The sequence below is a fragment of the Abramis brama genome, assembly GCF_963993115.1.
Source record: "Abramis brama genome assembly, chromosome: 12".
In the NCBI taxonomy this organism is placed as follows: domain Eukaryota; kingdom Metazoa; phylum Chordata; class Actinopteri; order Cypriniformes; family Leuciscidae; genus Abramis; species Abramis brama.
The window spans coordinates 4,168,681-4,191,870 of NC_139974.1; the positions used below are offsets into that span (position 1 = coordinate 4,168,681).

The window sequence follows — 23,190 nt, forward strand, 5'->3', positions numbered from 1 at the left end:
GAGAAGTTGTGTTGCATGCTCAGTTAGGAAAGGCCTGATCTTCCTGATGTTGTGCAGTGCAAACCTGCATGATCGAGCTGTCTTTGAAATGTGATCTGTGAAGGTCAGCTGGTCATCAAACGTTACTCCCAGATTTCTGACCGACCTTGATGGGGTGATTGATGATGAATCTAGCTGGATAGTGAAGTCGTGCTGTAGAGACGGATTGGCAGGGAGGACGAGAAGCTCAGTTTTTGCCAGGTTGAGCTGCAGGTGATGTTCCTTCATCAATGTTGAGATGTCCGCCAGACAGCTTGAGATCCGTGCAGCTACTGTGGGATCATCTGGTTGAAATGAGAGGAAGAGCTGTGTGTCATCAGCATAGCAGTGGTAGGAGAAGCCGTGTGCTTGTATGATGTGTCCCAGTGATGTGGTGTAGATGGAGAAGAGGAGGGGTCCCAGCACGGAACCCTGAGGAACACCTGTGGTCAGTTGATGCGATCTGGATACCTTGCCTCTCCATGCGACCCTGAAGGACCTACCTGTGAGATAGGACTCAAACCAGTGGAGGGAAGTTCCTGTGATGCCCAGTGATGAGAGGCTGGACAGAAGGATCTGATAATTCACAGTTTCGAAGGCAGCGGACAGATCTAGGAGAATGAGGACTGAAGATTTGGAAGCAGCTTTTGCGATCCGTAGGGCTTCTGTGACTGACAGTAATGCAGTCTCAGTTGAGTGCCCTTTCTTGAAGCCAGATTGGTTGACATCCAGCTGGTTGTTTAGAGACAAGAAGGATGTTACTTGGTTGAACACAGCTCTTTCAAGTGTTTTCGCAATGAATGGTAGGAGAGAGATAGGTCTGTAATTGTCTACAAATGATGTGTTTAGTGTTGGTTTTTTAAGCAGTGGAGTAACCCGAGCCTGCTTGAATGCTGTAGGGAAGGTGCCAGTATGGAGGGATGAGTTGATGATGTGTGTGAGTGCTGGTAGAAGTGTGGGAGAGATGGCTTGTAAAAGGTGTGAGGGGATGGGGTCTAGAGGGCAGGTGGTAGGATGACTGGAGAGGAGAAGTGTAGATACTTCTTCCTTGGTTAGCGGAGAAAAGGAGGACAGAGGGTTATTGGCTGTGGAAGGGGTCAGTCTGGGTTCCTGTGTGTGTGGAGCTGAGAACTGACTGCTGATAGTTGTTGTTTTGTTGGTGAAGAAGTTTGCAAAGTCGTCAGCAGTTAAAGAGGAGGTGGGTGGTGGTGGAGGTGGACAGAGGAGAGAGTTGAATGTCTTGAAGAGTGATCGTGTGTTGGAGGAGTTGTTGATCTTGTTGTGGAAGTAGGAAGATTTTGCAGCATGAACATCAACAGAAAAGGAAGAGAGGAGAGATTTATACATACTCAGGTCAGATGTGTCTTTTGATTTGCGCCATTTCCTCTCCGCTGCCCTGAGTTCGGTCCGGTGTTCACGAAGAACCTCAGACAACCAGGGGTTGGAGGGAGTAGCGCGTGCTGGCCTGGAGGAGAGAGGGCAGATAATGTCTAGAGAAGAGGTTAGAGTGGAGCATAAGGTATCCGTTGCGGTATTCACATCCAGAGATGAGAATTGTGAGGGTGAGGGAAGAGAAGATGACACGGCCGAGGAAAGATGAGAGGGAGAAAGTGAGCGCAGGTTGCGCCTGAAAGAGACTGGTGGGGGGGTTGGTGGTGCAGGGGTAGAGAGATGTAGACTGAAAGTAATGAGGAAATGATCTGAAACATGGAGAGGTCTCACCAAGATGTTGTCTGTGATGCAGTTGCGTGTGTAAACCAGGTCCAGTTGGTTGCCTGATTTGTGAGTACCTGTGGTGATAAGTCGTTTGAGATCGAAAGAGGCTAGGAGAGAGATGAAGTCAGTTGCATGCGGCTTTTCGAAATGGATGTTGAAGTCACCGAAGACTAGAAGTGGGGTGCCATCCTCAGGAAAAGAGGACAGCAGCACATCCAGCTCCTCTACGAAGTTTCCCAGCTGACCTGGGGGGCGATAAATTACTACAATATGGATCTTATTGGGAGTTGTAAGTGTAATAGCATGATATTCAAATGAGTTGTTGTTGCATAGAGAAGAGAGTGCTGAGTATTTCCAATTGTTCGAAATGAGAAGCCCTGTACCCCCACCCCTCCCAGACTGGCGAGGGGAGTGAGAGAAGGAGAAATTGCTAGAGAGAGCAGCGGGGGTTGCTGAGTCTTCTGGACGAATCCAGGTCTCAGTCAAGCCCAAGATACTAAGAGTAGAATGAGATGCAAAGGCTGGAATAAAGTCAGCTTTATTGACTGCTGACTGACAATTCCATAGACCCACGGAAAGAGAGAGAGGTGTGTGCGAGGATGAGAGAATGGGACGTAGATTAGCAGTATTGCGCTGCATTTTGCGTGTGATGAAAGGGCGTTGCCGAGAGATAACAGGAATGTATTGAAAGCACATGTTGAGGAGGGTGAAGAATACGATAAAAAGTGGGAAGGGAAAGGGAGAAGGAGATACTTAAGTGCCTTTCTGGTGTCCTTGCTCGGTGGAGTCGCGCAGGTAGAGTCGCTGGTCTTTACCCGAGTCGGTCTTCACACGAGGAGGCTGAACACGAGAGCTGAACGCTTCTGCTGACGCTTCCGCGACAGCGCGCAAATTACATAGATATAGATATAATGCTATCACTGCTTGAGTGAGGACAGCTGTCTCAGTCGGCCAATTAAGTCATAAAGCGAGAATGGGGCAAATCGAAACTGCTAGGAGTCAATACTTAAGTGCTATTAGAACTGCAATAATAATAATAATTTCCACGCGCGGCCATTGATTAATGTAGCAACGCGTCTAAATAAAATACAGAATTATGTGAAGTTAAAAAAGGAAAGTAAACAGAGAATCGAAGATAGTCTTACCTTGAGTCAAATACAACACTGAAATCGCTGCCTGCTGCCTCGCTGCCTGCTGTGAGTGTGTTTGTTTGCTTCGGTGCTGTAAGCTCCGTCTTAGCCTTGTATTTCTTTGTTTTGAACCATCATTTACTACCATTTCTAGTTGTTTATACTACTACATTTTACCCAACATCTCTGATTAAACTGACATCGCTAGCTTCTGCTATTAGTACTACTAGCACAAAACGCTAGTAATTCGCTAGCCTGTTAACGCGCCACCCGTGCGCTCGGCTATTTTTATTTATTTATTTTTCTCTCGCGCGTCCGCGCCTTTGAGTTCATAAAAGCTCAGGTGAGTAAGAATCAGTCAACAAACACGGTGAGTAATGTCTTGTCCTGTTATTGTCACCTGCACTTCATGTCACATGTTTAGCATAGACTTCTCTGTTGGCAATATAGGATTTATATGTGATAAATGTAAGGAGACAGTTAGGCTGACAGAGAAGATTTCAGAATTAGAAACACGCATCCAAACTTTAATTGAGGATAGTAAGAGTGCCAGAGCTTCAGATGTTTTGGATGCGCATAGCATAGTGAACTCTTTACATGAGTCGGTTCCGGCTGAAGTAGAGCCTGTGCAGCCGGGCAAATGGGTGACAGTGAGGGATCGCTCTAGTCGCGGATCAAAAAACCACTCTTCCGTTCCGATTACCATAACAAATCGATTTGCCCCGCTCAGTGAAACACCCACTGAGAATGATTGTGCCCTAGTTATTGGCGATTCTATTACACGGAACGTGAAAATAGAGACACCAACCACCATAGTCACGTGTTTGCCGGGAGCCAGAGCGCCTGACATCAAAGCAAATTTAAAAGTGCTGGCTAATGCTAATCGTAAATTCTCTAAGATCATTATTCATGTCGGCACTAATGATGTTCGACTCCGCCAGTCGGAGATCACCAAAATTAATATTAAAGAGGTGTGTGAACTTGCAAGTACGATGTCAAGGACTGTAATTTGCTCTGGCCCCCTTCCTGTTCGCAGGAGTGATGAGATAGTTAGTAGATTGTGTTCGCTTAACGGTTGGCTGTCGAAGTGGTGTCCGCTTAATAATATAGAATTCATAGACAATTGGAAAAGTTTTTGAGGCAAACCTGACCTGTTGAAAAGAGATGGTATTCATCCCTCCTGGGATGGTGCTGCTCTTCTCTCTAGTAATATGGCACATAGTCTTAGAGCTCAAACATGACAATCTGGGGCTCAGGTCAGGAAGCAGACAGACTGGCTAAACCGACCGTCTGCTAGCGGCCTCGCGTTACCAAGGTCAGATAAATCCCATCACATAGAGCCTCTTTCACCTAGCTATCATCATATAGAGACTGTGTCTGTTCCCCGAATTTGGAAATCCAAAAAACGTTTTAACCCATCTAAGGTTAAAAATTTAATTGATGTTCAACAAATAAAAAACAGCTATAATACAGATGAGCAAATGCTAAAGCTTGGGTTGCTGAATATTCGATCGCTTACTTCAAAAGCACTCATTGTTAATGATATGATTTCAGATAATAACCTAGATGTTCTGTGTTTGACAGAAACCTGGCTAAAACCAAACAATTACATTACTTTAAATGAATCAACCCCGCAAGATTACTGTTATAAACATGAGCCTCGTTTGAAACGCAAAGAGGGTGGTGTTGCTGTAATTTATAGTAATAGTTTCAAAACCACTAAGAAATCAAGTTTTAAATATAATTCTTTTGAAGCATTGGTGCTTAATGTAAAATATAGTGTAAACGATAAATCACGTTTGAGATTTGTGCTGGCTACTGTATACAGGCCACCAGGGCACCATACATACTTTATCAAAGAATTTGCGGACTTTCTATCAGAATTAATATTGACTGCAGATAAAGTACTAATTGTTGGTGATTTTAATATACACATCGATAATGAAAAAGATGCATTGGGATTGGCATTTTAAAGACATTGTAAATTCAATTGGAGTTAGACAACACGTGTCAGGACCTACTCATCGTCGTAATCATACTCTAGATCTAATATTATCCCACGGAATAGATGTTGATGCTGTTGAAATTCTGCAGCAGAGCGATGACATCTCAGATCATTATCTAGTCTCGTGTAATTTGCATTTAGCCAAGGCTGCAAAGACAACTCCGTGTTTCAAATATGTGAGACCTATCACTTCTGCCACTAAAGATTGCTTTATTAATAATCTTCCTGATCAGTTTCATCATCTCAGCATCCCAGATAGCTTAGAAGAACTAGATATTACAACAGAAACGTTTAACTCTCTCTTTTCCAGCACTTTAGACACAGTTGCTCCGTTGCGCTTAAAGAAGATTAAAGAAAATAATCCAACGCCGTGGTACAACGAGCACACTCAGGCCCTTAAGAGAGCAGCCAGAAAAATGGAGCGCAACTGGAAGAAAACAAAGCTAGAGGTATTTCGCATTTCATGGAAGGAGAGCTCAATTGCTTACAGAGAGGCTTTAAAAGCTGCTAGATCTGCTTATTTTTCAAACCTATTAGAAGAAAATAAACATAATCCTAGGTATTTATTTGAAACAGTGGCTAAACTAACGAAAAAGAAAGCTTCAAGCCCAGAAGTTTCCAAGCAACACAGCAGTAATGACTTTATGAACTTCTTCACTTACAAGATTGATAATATCAGGGACAAAATTATAACTATGCAACCGTCTACTACAGTATCGCATCAGGCAGTGCATTGTAGTCTCCCGGAGGAAAAATTTGATTCATTCGTTGCTATAGGAGAGGAAGAATTTACTAAACTCATTAAATCATCTAAATCGACAACATGTATGTTAGACCCTATACCAACTAAGCTACTGAAAGAGATGCTTCCAGAGGTCATAGATCCTCTACTTAATATCATTAATTCATCTTTGTCTCTAGGATATGTACCAAAAAACTTTAAGCTGGCTATGATTAAACCGCTTGTTAAAAAACGCAACTTGATCCTACAGAATTAGTCAATTACAGGCCGATCTCGAATCTACCTTTTCTGTCAAAGATACTAGAAAAGGCGGTATCCTCACAACTATGTTCCTTTCTTGAGAGAAATGATATCTGCGAGGATTTCCAGTCCGGATTTAGACCGTACCATAGTACCGAGACAGCTCTCGTTAGAGTCACAAATGATTTGCTCTTATCATCCGATCGTGGTTGTATCTCTCTATTAGTGTTACTCGATCTTAGTGCTGCATTTGACACCATTGACCACAACATTCTTTTAAATAAACTCGAACATTATGTTGGCATTACGGGAAATGCACTAGCATGGTTTAAATCATACTTATCTGACCGTTATCAGTTTGTAGCAGTAAATGATGAGATGTCTCATCGATCACAAGTTCAGTATGGCGTACCACAAGGCTCAGTACTAGGACCGCTGCTATTCACTCTGTACATGCTACCATTAGGAGATATCATTAGGAAACATGGAATTAGCTTTCACTGTTATGCTGACGATACTCAGCTCTATATTTCTTCAAAACCTAACGAAACTTATCAATTCACAAAATTAACGGAATGCATAGCTGATATAAAAAATTGGATGACTCGTAATTTCCTACTTCTAAATTCTGAAAAAACAGAGTTTCTAATTATTGGACAAAAAACTTCCTCATGTAATAACCTAGAATACTGTCTAACACTCGATGGCTGCTCTGTTAAGTCTTCGTCGTCGGTTAGGAACCTGGGTGTGCTCTTTGATACCAATCTTTCATTTGAAAGTCACGTGTCTAGTATCTGTAAAACCGCATTTTTCCATCTTAAAAATATATCTAAATTACGTCATATGCTCTCATTGACAAATGTGGAACAATTAGTTCATGCGTTCATGACCTCAAGGCTAGATTATTGTAATGCTCTACTGGGTGGTTGCCCTGCACGCTTAATAAACAAACTACAGCTGGTTCAAAACGCAGCAGCTCGAGTTCTTACCAGAACCAGGAAGTATGACCATATTAGCCCAGTTCTGTCAAAACTGCATTGGCTCCCTATTAAACATCGCATAAATTTTAAAATATTGCTGATTACTTACAAAGCACTAAATGGTTTAGCTCCGCAGTACTTGAGCGAGCTCTTAACGCATTATAGTCCGTCACGTCTATTGCGATCTCAAAATTCCGGCCAGTTGATAATACCTAGAATATCAAAATCGACTGCTGGCGGTAGATCCTTTTCCTATTTAGCACCAAAACTCTGGAACAGTCTTCCTACCATTGTCCGGGAAGCAGACACACTCTGTCAGTTCAAAGCCAGATTAAAGACACATCTCTTTGACCTAGCATTTACATAATACATTATAGACTTCTATAATTTAATGTTAGGCTGCATAGATTAGGTCAGCCGGAACCGGGATCACTTCCCATAAATCCTGATGTACTCGTTACATCATAAGAAGAATGGCATCTACGCTAATTTTAGTGTGTGTTTATCCCGAGGTTTTCCTGCAGCCTGCCGGATCCAGGCCGTATCCAGATCTGACGAAGGACCTTCGCCTGGACCGATGACAACGCAGTGCTGAAGTGCCAACTAGTCTCTCCCTATGGAGGATCCCTCTACAACTCTACAGATAAGGCGTTGTCGGGAAAATTAGTTTCGTGTTCCTACCCCAAAGCAACAACATAAAATAAAATTCTTTATCAAAATTTATAAGGAAAGACAAGTACTTTGTTTAGGCTTGGCTTGTAGGAATTTCAAACCTGCGTATTTTCAAACGCACATAACTATAGAACCCATTCTAAATGCGCATGTGAACGCCATCAGCGTTTCTCACAGGTTCGCGTTTAAAGTCTGTGTAGAGAGAATGGTGTCGTCTTAGCGGCCCCTAATTTAATAACAAATTATCGTTGCGACGGAAGCAAATCAATCAAAACTAACTTTAGATGGAAAATAACTTAACTCTGCTATAAAGCCAAAACAATATCTGCTACCTTAAATTATCCCCTTATCTCTGTGAAGCTGCTTTGAAACAATCTACGTTGTTAAAAGCGCTATATAAATGAAGATGACTTGACTTGACTTGACTGAAATAACAGGAGAACTGAGTATTCTGAAAAACCACTAGCGCGCTCTTGCCGTGCGTCCTCTTAAGCTGACCGCTCGCTGGTCCTGAATTTCCTCACAATTAGTTTTTCCTCACATATTTTACAGGTTCGGCAGACACAACTGGTTTCTCCTCGTTGTATCTTTTGAATGACCCATGTTTGTTTGCCTAGTCTGCAATTTCCGCATACTGAAATTTCTCCCAAGGCACAGTGGCCGATTCTACCTTCTGGATTGTACCAGGAGAAAAGGTTATGCTCTCCCATGGTAGGGAGTGTTTTTAAGCTCGTTTTGGTAGGCCGAGACTCATTCGGACCTTCCCAAAGTAATTCTGCCAAGTCAGTTGCTTCACAAATACAACAGCTTGTGAATGGTATCAATTTACTAATGGTACCATCAGGGCAGTCTTCATGCCATTTTTAACCCTTAGTAGCTCATACGCTTCGTTTTGGCACCTGACCCATCCTGTTTTTGATTCAATAATGGACTCATGATTATGCCTTAATCAAGTCTCTCAAGGACCAAATGCCGTTATTTTCTAATTGTACAGTAGTATTCGAAGTGACTTTTGTTACCATGTCCACGGTCCCAGTTTTATGCCTAAATCTTTTACCTCTGATTTTATGCAGTATAATTACTTGATCGCCTACCTTAAATGGATTGGCGTTAAAATTTTCCTGCTCAGGCTGATCTTCAATTTTGAGTTCACTCGGTTTGATTCTGTAATTTAGAAAATGCGTACATTTATCAATCAAAGTATCCCACTGCCCCACCTGTTCGTTCTTTATAAAAAAAAATTCACAATTTTTAACAGCGTTTTCCGCTATCCCATTGCTTTCCGGTCGATATTTCACATTCTTTATCAATTCGACCCCGATTTTATTACAATATTCCTCAACTTCTCGTCCTGTAAGGTTCGGAGCACCATCTCCCCTAATTCTTTTAGGTGGCCCCCGAAACCTGATCCATGTTCTTAGTGCTTGTACGACTACAGAACTAGTAGCTTGTTTGCATGGATATATCTGTAGAAAATTAGAACAATTATCTACAATCACTAAAAAGTAACAGTTTTTTTAACTTCGTGGCTGGCCTAATCGGGCCTGCAAAATCCAGAGATAATGCCTCATTCTCTTTATCCGTTTTAATTTTTCCATATTCATTGAACCTGCTGGTCATGACTTTTCTGCATTCAGGACATTTTTTCCTTATTCTAAGGTAGGTAGCTTTTAGATTCTGTATATTAAGTCCTGTGGCCTTACAATATTTTGACATATAAGCTAAGCTTGGATGCATTAAATCCATGTGCAGTGTTTCAACAATATTATTTCCACTCGCTTTAGTGATAACTTTAACAATTTTTATTGTCTGTACCGTTTTATGTCTAATATATTTGTCTACTTCAGCATTACCTCTGGCAGCTGATGTAGTTTGCACTGTGTGACTGCTTTGGTGCAACACTACAGGTTTAACATCTTCCAATAATATTGCAATTTCCTTCCACAAACTGTCCTGTTTTAATGGCTTTCCCTTAGCTGTGCAGAAGCCATTCAGTTTCCAAGTGGCAACATGCTCAGTTAGTGCTTTGTAAACATAATCACTATCCGAGACAATGATTCCTCTATTCGTGGATGTGGCTTTCATATGCCTTAGGGCTTCTAAGACTGCTCTCACTTCTGCCAGTTGTGCCGAGTCTTCACTAGACAATTGACCTTTCCGTTTACAAGTTATTTTTCCGTTTTCTTTACGAATGAAGCCCCACCAAACTTGCTCATTTTCCTTTGAACCATCTGTAAAATAACAAATATTAGCCCCTTTAGGGATTTCTGTTATTTTATCTTTTTTGTTTAGTTTACTTTGTCCAAAAATTATCTGAGTATCTTGTAGCAATTTGCTCCATTTAGCCCAATTAAACTGATGAATCTTAGGAGCTTCACTGACTAGGTTTTTGGATTCTCTCACTAGCTGTGCGATGCCTTCACCTTTAGATTCTACAATTATCTGTTGTTCTAGGGCTAAGGTTTTTATTGGTATCAAACATTTAGCAATACTAGCTAAGATGTCAGTTGCTGTTTTGGGTTCCTGTTTCAGCTGATTAGCAGGTTTTGGGTATGACATGAACTGTATCGGATTCTTCTTATCTTTTTCATTATACAATACTAGTTCTATTTCATCCGCAGTATTTTCAACACTTACTACCAACCTTTGATCCGATTCTCTTCTCGCTATTTTACCTGAGGCTAATGCTAGGTCAATTAATTGTAGCCTGATGTTTTCTAATTCATCGCTCCAATTAAATTCATTTCCTTTTGTGGCCCCATAAAGCAGTTTAGCCAATTTTGCGTATCCTGGTATCAGATCCCTGATAAAATTCATGTGTCCCATGAAGCTTTGTAAATCTTTTAGGCTTTTTGGGCTGTTTTTTCTCAAATCTTCCAATTTTTCTTTGGTGGTTTTTGATAATCCACGATCCATCCCTGTCATTGCAAAGCCTAAAAAATCAACTTCTTCTTTACCTATTTCGATTTTCTTGTAACTTGGCTTAAAACCTGCATTTATCAGTCTAGTAAACACTTCATCTACGATTCTCAGGTGTTCATCCGGATCGTCATTTATGATCAAAAGGTCATCAATATAAACTGTCACCGGTAATTTTTATAGCCCTGGGGGAGCCTTGTGTAACAATATGATTTTAATCGGCAGGTAAACGCAGTTTTAGCCATACTATTTTCAGTTAACGGGACTGTCCAGAACCCGTTTGCCAAGTCAATTTTAGTCAATATTCTACCCTTAGGTAAACCATTGGTTACATCTTTCGCATTAATCAAGTACCTCGTATCCGGTTCTGATACTTTATTCAAAGATTTGAAGTTATTAACGACCCTGTAAGATTTATCAGGTTTAATTACTGCTTGCAGCGGAGAATTAGTAATCGGATTTTGTATTTCTTTATTTACTTCTAATTTTTCTAATTCTTTAATAGTTTCTTCAATTTCAGGTAAAGCTTTTTTATTAATGGGGTATTGCCGCTGTGGTTTATGCACACCTCCCTTAATTTCATACTCATATTCTTTACCTAATAGGCCTACATCATTTTTAAATTTAGCGGCTCCACCTTTATGTTTTTCCAGGATTTCTCTCAATTTGTTTTTATCAAGTATGGTTTCCTGTACCATTCTAGTAATTTCCTTTTTAAGGTCGACCATTTTCATCCATCTGACTGTTATTTCTTTATCAATTTTACCTACAATTTTAGTTGCGTCCTGCAATGTCATCAGGTTTTCTGACTGATTAGGAATAATGGCTATGTCCTTCCACAAATACCAGTCTGTATCAATTGGGCCTTGAGTTTTATTAAAACTGTACACCCTCATCCTACCTTTTTGTTTTATGGCATCCTCAGGTAAGTCACTAAGACAGCTAATCTCTGCACCTGTGTCTAAAATGAACGTCCTACCATTGTATTCTATATAAAAGAAACCTTCATGCTCTTTAACTAAATCAGATTGGATGGTCGCTTTTCCTTTAAGGATTTCCTATGTTTGTTTTTGTTCAGACTTGTTAAGTCTCACAGATTTTGGCTTAGACTGTCCAACAGTCAATGTTTTTTTCTGCAGTCATCTTCTGTTTATCTCTCTGTTCCCTGATTTTGTTCTGCTGCTCAGGAGTCATTTTGTCCCATTCATCCCTAGAAACATAATTGGAGCTAGTTTGCTTACTTTCATTTTTTGTCAATGGAGGTCTTTGTTCCCAATTAGGCTTTCTCTGCACTCCTCTGCTCTGAGATCTTCCTCTCCTCTGAAAGCTTGCTGGTCTAAATTGGTCTCTGTTCTCCCTGTAAGATTTCTGCTGCCCAGTATATCTGGGCCCCTGTTGACCATCACGGCCTCGAGCCTTAAGTCTCTCTGATTGTCTCAGACCTTGCTGTTTACTATTTCCCTGGAAATTTGAGTCTTGATTGCCTTTTTTCTCTGTCTCTTGTTTGGTCTTCCTATCATATCTCACAGCAAAAGTTTGTAACTCGTCCCATTTAGTCTCGTAACTCCAAGATTTCAAGTTATTTAGACCTGGGAGATCTTTGTCAAACAGCAAAAGTTCTTCTACAGTTTCTGATGTACTTTTTCCTTCAAGGGCCCTGTTTTTGCAGAATAGTAGTAACCCTGTACTTCTTTTTATTTCTTTCAGTCTTTTCTCATACCATTCTTTTTTAGTCTCACCAGAAATGTTCCTCTGGTGTAGATTAACATCATTAATTCCTATATTTAATCCCAATAGTTGATTAATCATTAGCTCTATATCTTCATCATTGATATTAAGCCTCTTCCCTAGCTGCACTATTTTCTGGCAGCTTCTCATATTATCTTTTGGATCCAACTTCATTCCATTGAACATTCCTATTTCTGTGGCTGTAATGGGATGTTTGGTTCTCGATCTAGTTTTTCTTTCTGCGCCCTGGTTAAAGTCATCCTCCAAGCCGACAGACACACTGGATACAGAGTCGTCACAATAGTCATATTGTTCTCTATAGGCCCCCCTATTCAGTGGGCTAATTTTATCTTTTTTCACCGACGATGCTGATATTTCAGCTAAGTTTATGCCCAGCCCCCCTCTGGGCAAATGTCCTTCTCTCTCTTCCTCACAGTACACTTCATCTTTTTGCACTAGTTCAGTCTTTGGTGAAATTCCTGGTAAAGGTCTTCTATAATATATAGAGGGTTTTGATTCCTTTAAAACTTCCTTTCTGAGTTCAAATATGTCACCCATAATGGGATCCCTACCATGTCTTCCTCTATTTTCAGATAGGGTCAAACGCAGCAACAATGACAGAGCTTTCTGACAAGAGTCTTTTTGTTCTGCAAGCATATCGTGTTTAGCTTTTATGCTAGTGTTCGGCATATCTAAAATTTCATCAGCAGTCGGCCCTGTGGCCGCTAAGAATAGCTTCTGCATATATCCAGGCTCTCTTCTGAATCTATCCTTCAGATTATGCCCTGGAGCTGTTAGAGTTTTTCTCCCTGCCAGATCTATGTGTTCCCTGGCATAACTACTACTCTTTCTCTCACGAGACAATGATCTTGAATTTCTCTGATTAACTCTACCTCTCTGTGGGATTGGTTCGTCCCACTGGCACCCCACACTTTCTTCACCATCCCACTCAGTATCTTCACCTTCGGTGGTTGTATCATCACCTCTAGTTTTAGTCTGGGCATTTTTATTCATACTATTTAAAGTATGAACTAATTCATTTGCCAGTGGTATGTACTGAAGTCCTGGACTAGCTTCCTGAAAGTCTAATCTTTTCTGAGGGCTAGGGCCAGGTTTTTCTGCATCAGAATAATGCATTTCTGTATCATGAGAATCCCTGCGTTTTCTCTGAGGTATAGCTGTACCATCATACATAACCCTCGTTTTACCATAGTATACTTCTATACTGGAATCTGTTGTTGGTTTGTATGTTACTTCCATCCCTGGCTCAAAGAGAACTTTAATTTTGTCTCCTTTCATTCTATTATCATCAATTCTGCTAATAATTGCCCTCACGTCTGCTGCCGAAGTGCAGATAACTCTAGTCCATTATTTATCTCATAATCTCCTATATACCATGCCTCATCCTTTTCTCTAGCTGCTTTCAGCTTTTGGAAATTATCATGTTTTGTTACAGTGATACGGTATACGGATTCCTGATGAGGAGTTGGGCATACATTCAAATCTGGTGGTATTTGAGCCATTTGAGTCATTTTGGGTCTTTTATTTTTGGAAATGCAGACTAGGAAACTTTTATCCTCTATAACGGGATTGTTTTTAATATTTTTCAGATACTCTTTGGTTCTGCCGCGCGGTTTCGCTTTTCTTCTAATAGAGCGTCCTCTATTTACTTTTGCAAAGTTTTTTGGTCATTCAATTTGATTGATTGAATTATTTCATCACTTGCCGTCGAGCCCCCATGTAAAAGTTTATCCAACGATTAATACCGTTCCAAATTATTTTACATCCTACCAGGACATATAAATAATCCCGCGGTAACTAAAGAGCCTATCCTTTAGTCGTACTTTTAAGAGTTAGGTGAATAGTCTCTACAAATTCGTATTTTATTATAAAGATAATAAGAATTATAAATATAATAAATATCTCAGTCGTAGTATAAATCTACCTTTTTAGGTACTCTTCAACCGTGTTTGCTATACAACAATAACCCTGTTATAAGTTGTTTCTTTAGCCAGGCTTATCAATCAATCAAAGTTCACAATGATTTACTTATCAGAAAATCATGCTCACCCTCTGTAGTTTTCCCCCGGTTGGGACCGTCCTGGTCCAGAAAAGGAAGGTGAAAATGTACTCGAAAATTCCAAGTTCCAGTCAGATGATTTAGAATAAATGTTTAACAATATTTATTTAAAGAATCTAAATGAAAAGAATACTTGTTACAGAATATAATAGAGTACTTAGACTAACAGAGTAATATTAGCTAGGCGTTACAGCTTCTTGCACCCAGGAACTGCTGGCGTCCTGGGCTGTAGATTGCAAGGATGAGCACTGAGTCCCATCCAGGTCGCTTTTTTTATAGTCCAGATTCGAATACCTTTCATCATATTTACTGTAAGGCAAATCACATGTACGAATGCTGATCCCAGCATATGTCTTGACACTCCTTTCAGTGACCGCGTGACTGTCCAGTCAACGGAAATCCCCCAGAGGATACAATAGCTTCTCTGTATGTGTGGACAAAGACCCTTGTCACTGCTCCCTCATGTGACTTGAGAGTAGCAGTGATGGACAGAAAACTCTTCATACAAAATAATTATCATTAGACATTCATATGCTGTAGTAAACCAGAAAGCGCGTCTTCAGCATTATTGGTTTCTTATTGTGACCCTTTCTGCGTTGTCGTCGAGTTTGAGGCATCCGAGAAGTGAATGAAATGCCACTCTCAGATGGAGCCTCGTGACTCCTCAACACAAAGTTCTGCTGATCTGAGCTGTAGATCCTGAACTGAGAGACTGAAGAGTGTCATTGTTCTCTACAGGTTGAGGGATTGTGGTGTTACAGATGAAGGTTGTGCTGCTCTGACTTCAGCTCTGAGATCAAACCCCTCACACCTGAGAGAACTGGATCTGTCTGAGAATAAAGTAGGAGATTCTGGAGTCAAGCTGCTCTCTGATCTACTGCAGGATCCTCACTGTAAACTGGAGAAACTGGGGTAAGATTGTATAAAAGTCTCAATGTTGTCTGTTTCTCTCCTGTGGTGAATAATGAATGATATACAATAATAATATATACAAAAAAAGTTTACCATCAAGTAACTGAAAAGGATGTTTAACCCCCAGAGGTCGACGGTATCGCCGGCGATACCAGCTCGCTTTTTTTTATCAGTGTAAAAGAAACTCATAAATACTCTGTTGACTTTGATTTTCCATAGGAGTTCCATACATCAATCGATTCTGTTAAATGTGTATTATTTTTGTGTATACTCACAATAAAAACATAGTGTTGTGCTTTTTGCCAAATAAAGAAAAATAAACACGAAGCGAGTTCTGCCTTCTCTCTGTCCGTGTAGTCCATTCTGAAACGCGTCCGAAAATGAACAATAACAAAGCGAATACTCAGTCAAACAGGCATTCAGACACACAGGCATGAAGCTTGAATTCTCCTCTTTTTAATGAAGTAATTTATATAAAAAACAAATATTCTCATCTTGTGAAATCTGTATTAAAAGAGAGCGATTCCAGTCGACCTCATTAGAGCTAATTCAAATGTAATGTGACTCCGCCCACGGAGAGCGCACGCTATTCAAACGCAAATGGCTGAGGTAATCCGCGCAATCCTGTGAACGCCCTCATATCAGCTCGAGAAAACCAAAACACAAGTTTATTCAGAACATTACTTGCTTACACCATCCCGCAGCGCTGTGAGGAATAATAAGGAATACGAGGAATACGAGCTGAGGAATACTAGTAAGTTTTTCCTTCTCGGGTTTCTGTTTATGAATGAATGAACGGCATAGATGCGCGCTGTTTACCACAGCTGGCAAAAAAACAATATTACGTGACAGTTCTCCATTATGGACGCGAGCACTCTAAAAAAAACACTAAAAGACTTTCAAACTTTCACAGAGACCTCAAAACAGAAAGTACAAATCCTTTCTTTAAAACGAATTTCGTTTTGTATCAATTGTATCTTAATTTTAATAATTTTTTCATTAACAAATTTCCTGGATTTAAAGTAAATATAGGCTAGCAATCACAACATAAGGTGCTTGAACTGGAGATCATCATGAATCATGAGCCTACTCGCCTCACATGTCTAAAAAATGTGAAATATATTTACAGAAAGCTGGTTCTAAACAAAACCATCCAAAACAAAAAACTATGTAGCCTAATACATGTGCATTTCTCTGGTGCGTTCACTAGCCTACTGCGAAGATCGCGAGTCAAAAGCCTATCGTCAACGAATGATGATGTTTTAGCAAACTGTATTGCTATACTGAGATGAGTAAAAATCGACTGAAATATGTTGAAATAAAATGTAGGCTATTTGTATAAGCAACGTAAACTGCAAATGAACATTTATATGCCCTAATATTTCATGAAAACAACGTTACAGTCAGGCGAAATATGAAAGACAACATTTTGTTTAATAGATTTGGGTACAGTTTTTACTGTAGAATATACTGCCTCGTCAAATAAGCTTTTGTTTAGCAATTTCTATACATAAAATAGCCTACTATTTTTGTCAAAAATAAAGTCATCAACTAAGATGTTAGCTGTTCCAATGTTGGCTATATTCAAAGTAATGTATACATAGATAAAATGTAGGCCTATAATCTTTTTTTTTTTTTTACAAAGAAAGAGTACACTTGAAATATTGTTGAAATTGTAATTATTGTTGTAATTGTAACCTTTTTAATAAAATAGCAAAACATATGTACAAGATAGATGTAAGCAAAATCTTAAATGGTCAATATACATCCTCTTCTAAATATCTTTTGTCCTGGCATTGTGGCTCAGCCAGTTTCACACCTGTGTGAATGGCTCATCATTATGCAGAGTGGGTGGTAATTCAGGTGTAAACCACTCCTTGTTCATGCCCCCCTCGCATATTGGCTTTCCAAGCAAAACCTGTTTTACATCAATTTAAATCAATGTATGGTTTTATTTGAACGATAAAGCAAGACTATTTTCACATAATTTTGAAGAAAAAACTATAGGCGACGACATCTATTAGTCAAAAGTCTTATTGACACATATTTACTATGTGTTGTGTGGCCTTATTTCAGAAATTTTAGTTTTTAGTTTTTTCAAGATCCACGCATAAATGATGTTTTATTAACAAAGTTCGGGAGGAGCACGTTCAAATAATCAAGCAATCAATCAATCAACTCATCAAACAATTACCATGTCTACCCTATCAGCATGAGAAGAAGCATATATATATTCACTCTGTCAACTCACCTAACTTCCTTGACAGTTTCAGCATTTGGCCGCCTCGCCCTACCTTCCTAACATTCCGAAATGAGCTCTCCCGTCCAATGAAGAATCTTTCGTCCTTCAGGAATCTTTGCCGCAATCCTCTGGTGACTGGCGTCCGGCCAAACAAACGAGTCCTCGCCACCACGGGCGAAACATCCGCAATCTCCTTCTGCGCATTTCTCTAAACCGGACCATTCAAAAATTCCTGCAATAGAGAAATGGACAATAAGGCCCGCCGAGCACCACGCTCGCGTCTCGGGCAATGCCGCCCTATTCTCACGAATAAACGGGTCTTCCTCCAGCACCAGGCCGCCGCAGCAGGCCCTCAGTAAGCCGCGCCGCAGATTCAGTCCTGCCCGGCCAGCTCACACTCTAGACCACAGTCTATGCTCTAGACCCGCTGGCTCGACTCCGTGAGTGCTCAGATCAAAACTTTCTCGTTTTTGCCCCTGGTTAAATTTCGCATCGTTGAGTCTCAAGCACAGTTATGCCATGAACTGGATATTCATTTTGATCGGGGGAATACACGTTTTAAATGATTTCTGTTCAAATTATTTGACGTCATTAACGCGCTGCTTCCTTGTGGCTTAAACTCTCATGTACAAACAGTAACTCGCACATTACGTGCAGATTTCATGCACACGAATCATTAAGAACCTTTTGTTAACGCTGTCTTGCAATTTATCTACAACATCGCTTATAAACTTCTAGTTATAGCATATGTATTTTTATTTTAAAGTAATTTAAAACCACAGCTTAATGTGACCCATAGAAATGAAGAGAAAATTAGATACATTCACACAAGCAGTGTGTTTCCACGGCAAAGTTAGAAGTTCTTAATGATTTTAAAACACAATTGGATAAATTCAAGGCGCAAAATTCTATGAAAGCTTGTCTTTCACCATAAGTGAGTCTCTTTGAACTTCACTAAATAAATTAACCAGCAACAGATAAAGGAACAAACGATCATCTAAATCAGATTGTACTTTGGTGTTTGACGATCAAACAACAACTAGCCTACAGTATCAAAGCGATGCGTCAGAGGTGAATATACGCAGGTCATAAACCATTTAGGCTTCTCATGTATTCATTCAAAATAAATAAAATAAAAATAATTTAACAATCAATCTCTCAGCCAGCCCCACACGGTTCTGGTGAGCTTTGGATTCCAGTCACCCAGGATAAACCATGGGTCTAGCTACATCCGTTGAATTCTGGGCATTAACTTGGATACAGTTAATTTCCAGGCTGCACTGCACGAGGAGAAATCAAAGGATATTTCTGGTCTCACCCACCTTCTCAGACATTTTAAACTGTCCTAAATGTGAACTGCTATCTTCGCTCTGCCACTTAAACTTCAGATGTGCATAATCCTGCAAGGAAACCATATCCACCTTTCTCCACCGTTCCCACTCTCCACCGGATCCCACTCGCTTCTCACATTGCCACAGCAGTGTTATCTCCTCCGCTCCCACAGCAGTTCCGTCTCTGGCGTTCCTCTGGTTAACCTTCTTCACTGTCACAGCAGTCCATTCTGCTCCCACTGGAGTCCAGTTTCTGTGGCTAACCTTGCCTTCACTGCCGCAGCAGTGATGTCCCCTCACACTCCTGCAGGAGCTCAGTTTCTCTAGCTAATGTTCTCCACTGCCGCAGCAGTGATGTGACCATTGGCTCCTGCAGGAGCTCAGTTTCTGTCTAACTTTCCTTAAATAATGGAACGTCCTTTTTCTATAATAATCTGATTTCTCTCCCTGTGGATATCCAACTGTTCACTGATGCTGCTCCCTCTATCGGTTTTGAGGGATTCTACCAAGGCCGTTGGTTCATGTCTACTTAGCCCGCCCAGCTGTTGGACTCACCACAGTCACTAACATCCTCAACGCTGTTCGAGTTGTATCCTTTAGTGGTAGCAGCTTTCCCGTGGGGTAAAGAATGGTCTTCTAACAGCATCATAGTGCACGGCAACAATGAAGCAACCGTGCATTGCATCAACAAAGGCCACTCAAATTTCCCCCACACTAATGCCTCTCCTAAGACGCCTCATTTGGATTGCAGCCTGCGATCAGTTCATCATAACCGCAAAACATGTTTCCGGGTCCAAAATCCGTTTTGCTTTCCAGAATTTAGGTTGCTGGCACAGGACACGGACCCATTCCCATCCTCAGTAGCTCACTTCAGAGCCGATATCCACATTATCACCCATTGAAACCACTTCTTGACTTCTCTTAATTCCATTCTTTAAGCCGTTTCACCCAGCACCCTACAATCCTACTTAACCGCATGGAAGCATGAAGTATTTCCACTTCACATACAACCTGCCTTTTCCCAATTTTTCTCTGCTCGCTGTCACTTCATTCTTATCCTATCTCAACAGCATCAAGAACTACAATGCTCTTCTGGCTGGAATTCCATCATGTGCAACTAAACCTCTACAAATGATTCAGAATGCTGCAGCTCGTCTTGTCTTCAACAAGCCCAAAGGGCCCACGTCACTCCTCTGTTCATCTCTCTGCACTGGCTACCTCTCGCATCAAGTTCAAGGCATTGACGCTTGCTTAAAGATCTATCATAGGCTCAGCTCCCTCCTACTTTCACTCACTCCTACAAGCCTACATCCATACCAGAAGCCTACGATCGGTCAACGAGCGACGTCTCGTGGTTCCATCACAGAGAGCCACAAAATCACTTTCCAGAACATTCTCATTCGCAGTTCCATGCTGCTGGAATGTTCTCCCCACCCTCATCCGGAATGCAGAATCCCTGGCAACATTCAAAAGACAACTGAAAACCCATGAGCAATTAACCTCATAACCAAACCTACTCGCCCAGATTCCAGACAACCAATAACGTTAGATATACTTGCTATATGCATCTCCACCCTCCGCCGAGGCTACCACTCCACCAACACTGCCCGCAAACTGGACGCAATGTTCATAGTGGCTTTTTTCAGTTTCCTCAGATGCTCAGAACTCACCATCACTTCCAGCTTTAACCCAAAAGTCCACCCCACAATCACAGATCTATCAGTGCTAGACAATGAAACCATCTCCTACTTCATAAAGCAAAGTAGGACAGATCAAACCAGGAAAGGCCATTTCATATACCCTTTCAATCTCATCACCAATCCAACCATACCAAACTCTCTCAGGCTACTTGCTTTTCAGAAATTCACAAGACTAAATCCCCTTCCGACCCACTTTTCGAAGACTACTCCAACTGCCCCGTCAGACGTTTCTGGTTTCAAAAACACCTTAAGTTTGTTTTGCTCCATTCAGGCATCCCAGCAGACCACTTTTCCAGCCATTCATTTTGCATAAGCCCAGCAACCACAGCTGCCCAAAAAAGGCCTCTCAGCAGCAGATCCAAGCACTTGGCCGCTGGTCACTGGAAGCCTTCGAGAGTTACATCCACTCAATCGCTTCCATATCAAAGAAGCCAATGAACCCTCATCAGCTAAATTTTCTTTGTCAACTTCTCATACATCCAACCCTACAGGTCACCACTCCCGCAGGAGCCACGTTCCCCATCCTAAATCGCTTTACTGCCACAGCAGTGCTATTTTCCGCACCAGCAGGAGCTCAGATCTCTGTCCCACTCACCTTTCGGATCATAGTTTGAAAGCAAGTTGTTTCCAACACCACAGCAGCATCATCTCTTCCTCCAACAGGAGCCCATTCTCCACCCAACTGGCTCATCGGACAGTTAAGAGCAAGTCAAAACCAAGCCTTTCTACTACAGCTAATCTACTCCGCTCCTGCAAGAGCTTCATTACTCCGTCCAAACTTACTCCACTGCCGCAGCAGTGTCATCTACACCGCTCCCGCAGGAGCTTAGTTCTATGTCCAAATTTGTTTTAGATATTTAAAAGCAAGTTGAAAAGCAAGTTTGCTCCACTGCCGCAGCAGTGCCATCTACTCCACTCCCGCAGAAGCTCAGTGCTATGTCCAAATTTGTTTTGGATATTTAAAAGCAAGTTGAAAAGCAAGTTTGCTCCACTGCCGCAGCAGTGCCATCTACTCCGCTCCCGCAGGAGCTCCGTTACTCCTTCCAAACTTGCTCCACTGCCGCAGCAGTGTCATCTACTCCACTCCAGCAGGAGCTCAGTTCTTTGTCCAAATTGTTTTGGATTTTTAAAAGCAAGTTGAAAAGCATGTTTGGTTCTCTGCCGCAGCAGTGTCATCTACTCCGCTCCCGCAGGAGCTCCATTACTTCATCTAAACTTGCTCCACTGCCGCAGCAGTGTCATTTACTCCGCTCCAGCCGGAGCTCCGTTACTCCTTCCAAACTTGCTCCACTGCCGCAGCAGTGTCATCTACTCCGCTCCAGCCGGAGCTCCGTTACTCCTTCCAAACTTGCTCCACTGCCGCAGCAGTGTCATTTACTCCGCTCCAGCCAGAGCTCCGTTACTCCTTCCAAACTTGCTCCACTGCCGCAGCAGTGTCATCTACTCCGCTCCAGCCGGAGCTCCGTTACTCCTTCCAAACTTGCTCCACTGCCGCAGCAGTGTCATCTACTCCACTCCCGCAGAAGCTCAGTTCTATGTCCAAAATTATTTTGGATATTTAAAAGCAAGTTTGGTTCTCTGCCGTAGCAGTGTCATCTACTCCGCTCCCGCAGGAGCTCCGTTACTCCTTCCAAACTTGCTCCACCGCCGCAGCAGTGTAATCTACTCCACTCCAGCAGGAGCTCAGTTCTATGTCCAAATTGTTTTAGATATTTAAAAGCAAGTTGAAAGCAAGTTTGGTTCTCTGCCGCAGCAGTGTCATCTACTCCGCTCCCGCAAGAGCTCCGTTACTCTGTCCAAACTTGCTCCACTGCCACAGCAGTGTCATCTCCTCCACTCCCGCAGGAGCTCCGTTTCTCAATCCAACTTGCTTTCAATGCCGCAGCAGTGTTTCCTCTTCCGTTCCCACAAGTACTCAATTCTCCATCCTTTTGCATCAGATAGTTGGAAAGCAAGTCGAAAGCAAGTTTGATCCACTGCCACAGCAGTGTCATCTCCTCCGCTCCTGCAGGAGCTAATTCTCCATCACACTTGCTTCCACTGCAGCGGTTAAACCATTCTCCTCCGCAAAGTACATCATGTACGACCATCCCCAGCCTACTACCTGAGAGGCACACCCATCCAACGTCATGACAACCAACTCCCATCTGATGTTACAAGAAGCCTTCCAGCGACTAACCCTTTCCCACTTCTGATACCTTAAGCTTTGCACTCTGCAAGTTTTTGGGGGGTCATTAACATCAACATCATTCTGGTGGCTGTCTGGCATTTATTTGCAGCTTTTGGGGGGAGTACTCTGGGTTCGGGCCAAATACCGAGCCCGGAGCCCTCTCCTCGGACAGCACGCCAAATACCCATTTATTCTATCTGACTTATTTGTAAGTGTGAACTCGTGAAATTATGTTTTATTAACAAAGTTCGGGAGGAGCACTTTCAAATAATCAAGCAATCAATCAATCAACTCATCAAACAATTACCATGTCTACCCTATCAGCATGAGAAGAAGCATATATATATATTCACTCTGTCAACTCACCTAACTTCCTTGACAGTTTCAGCATCCCTCCACCACCCCGACTCCTCACTCTTGGCTTGTTCTTTCACAGCCAGGAATACGGGGGGAGTACTCTGGGTTCGGGCCAAATACCGAGCCCGGAGCCCTCTCCTCGGACAGCACGCCAAATACTCATTTATTCTATCTGACTTATTTGTAAGTGTGAACTCGTGAAACATTATTCTCTCAAAAATGAAAACATGTACATACACGTGGCTCAC

The 23,190-nt window shown here is 41.6% G+C and overlaps 1 protein-coding gene across 1 annotated transcript in view; it reads left to right on the top strand.

Moving 5' to 3' along the window:
• Positions 1-23,190, top strand: part of LOC311093929 (uncharacterized protein) — a 331,568-nt gene that overhangs the window by 50,655 nt on the left and 257,723 nt on the right.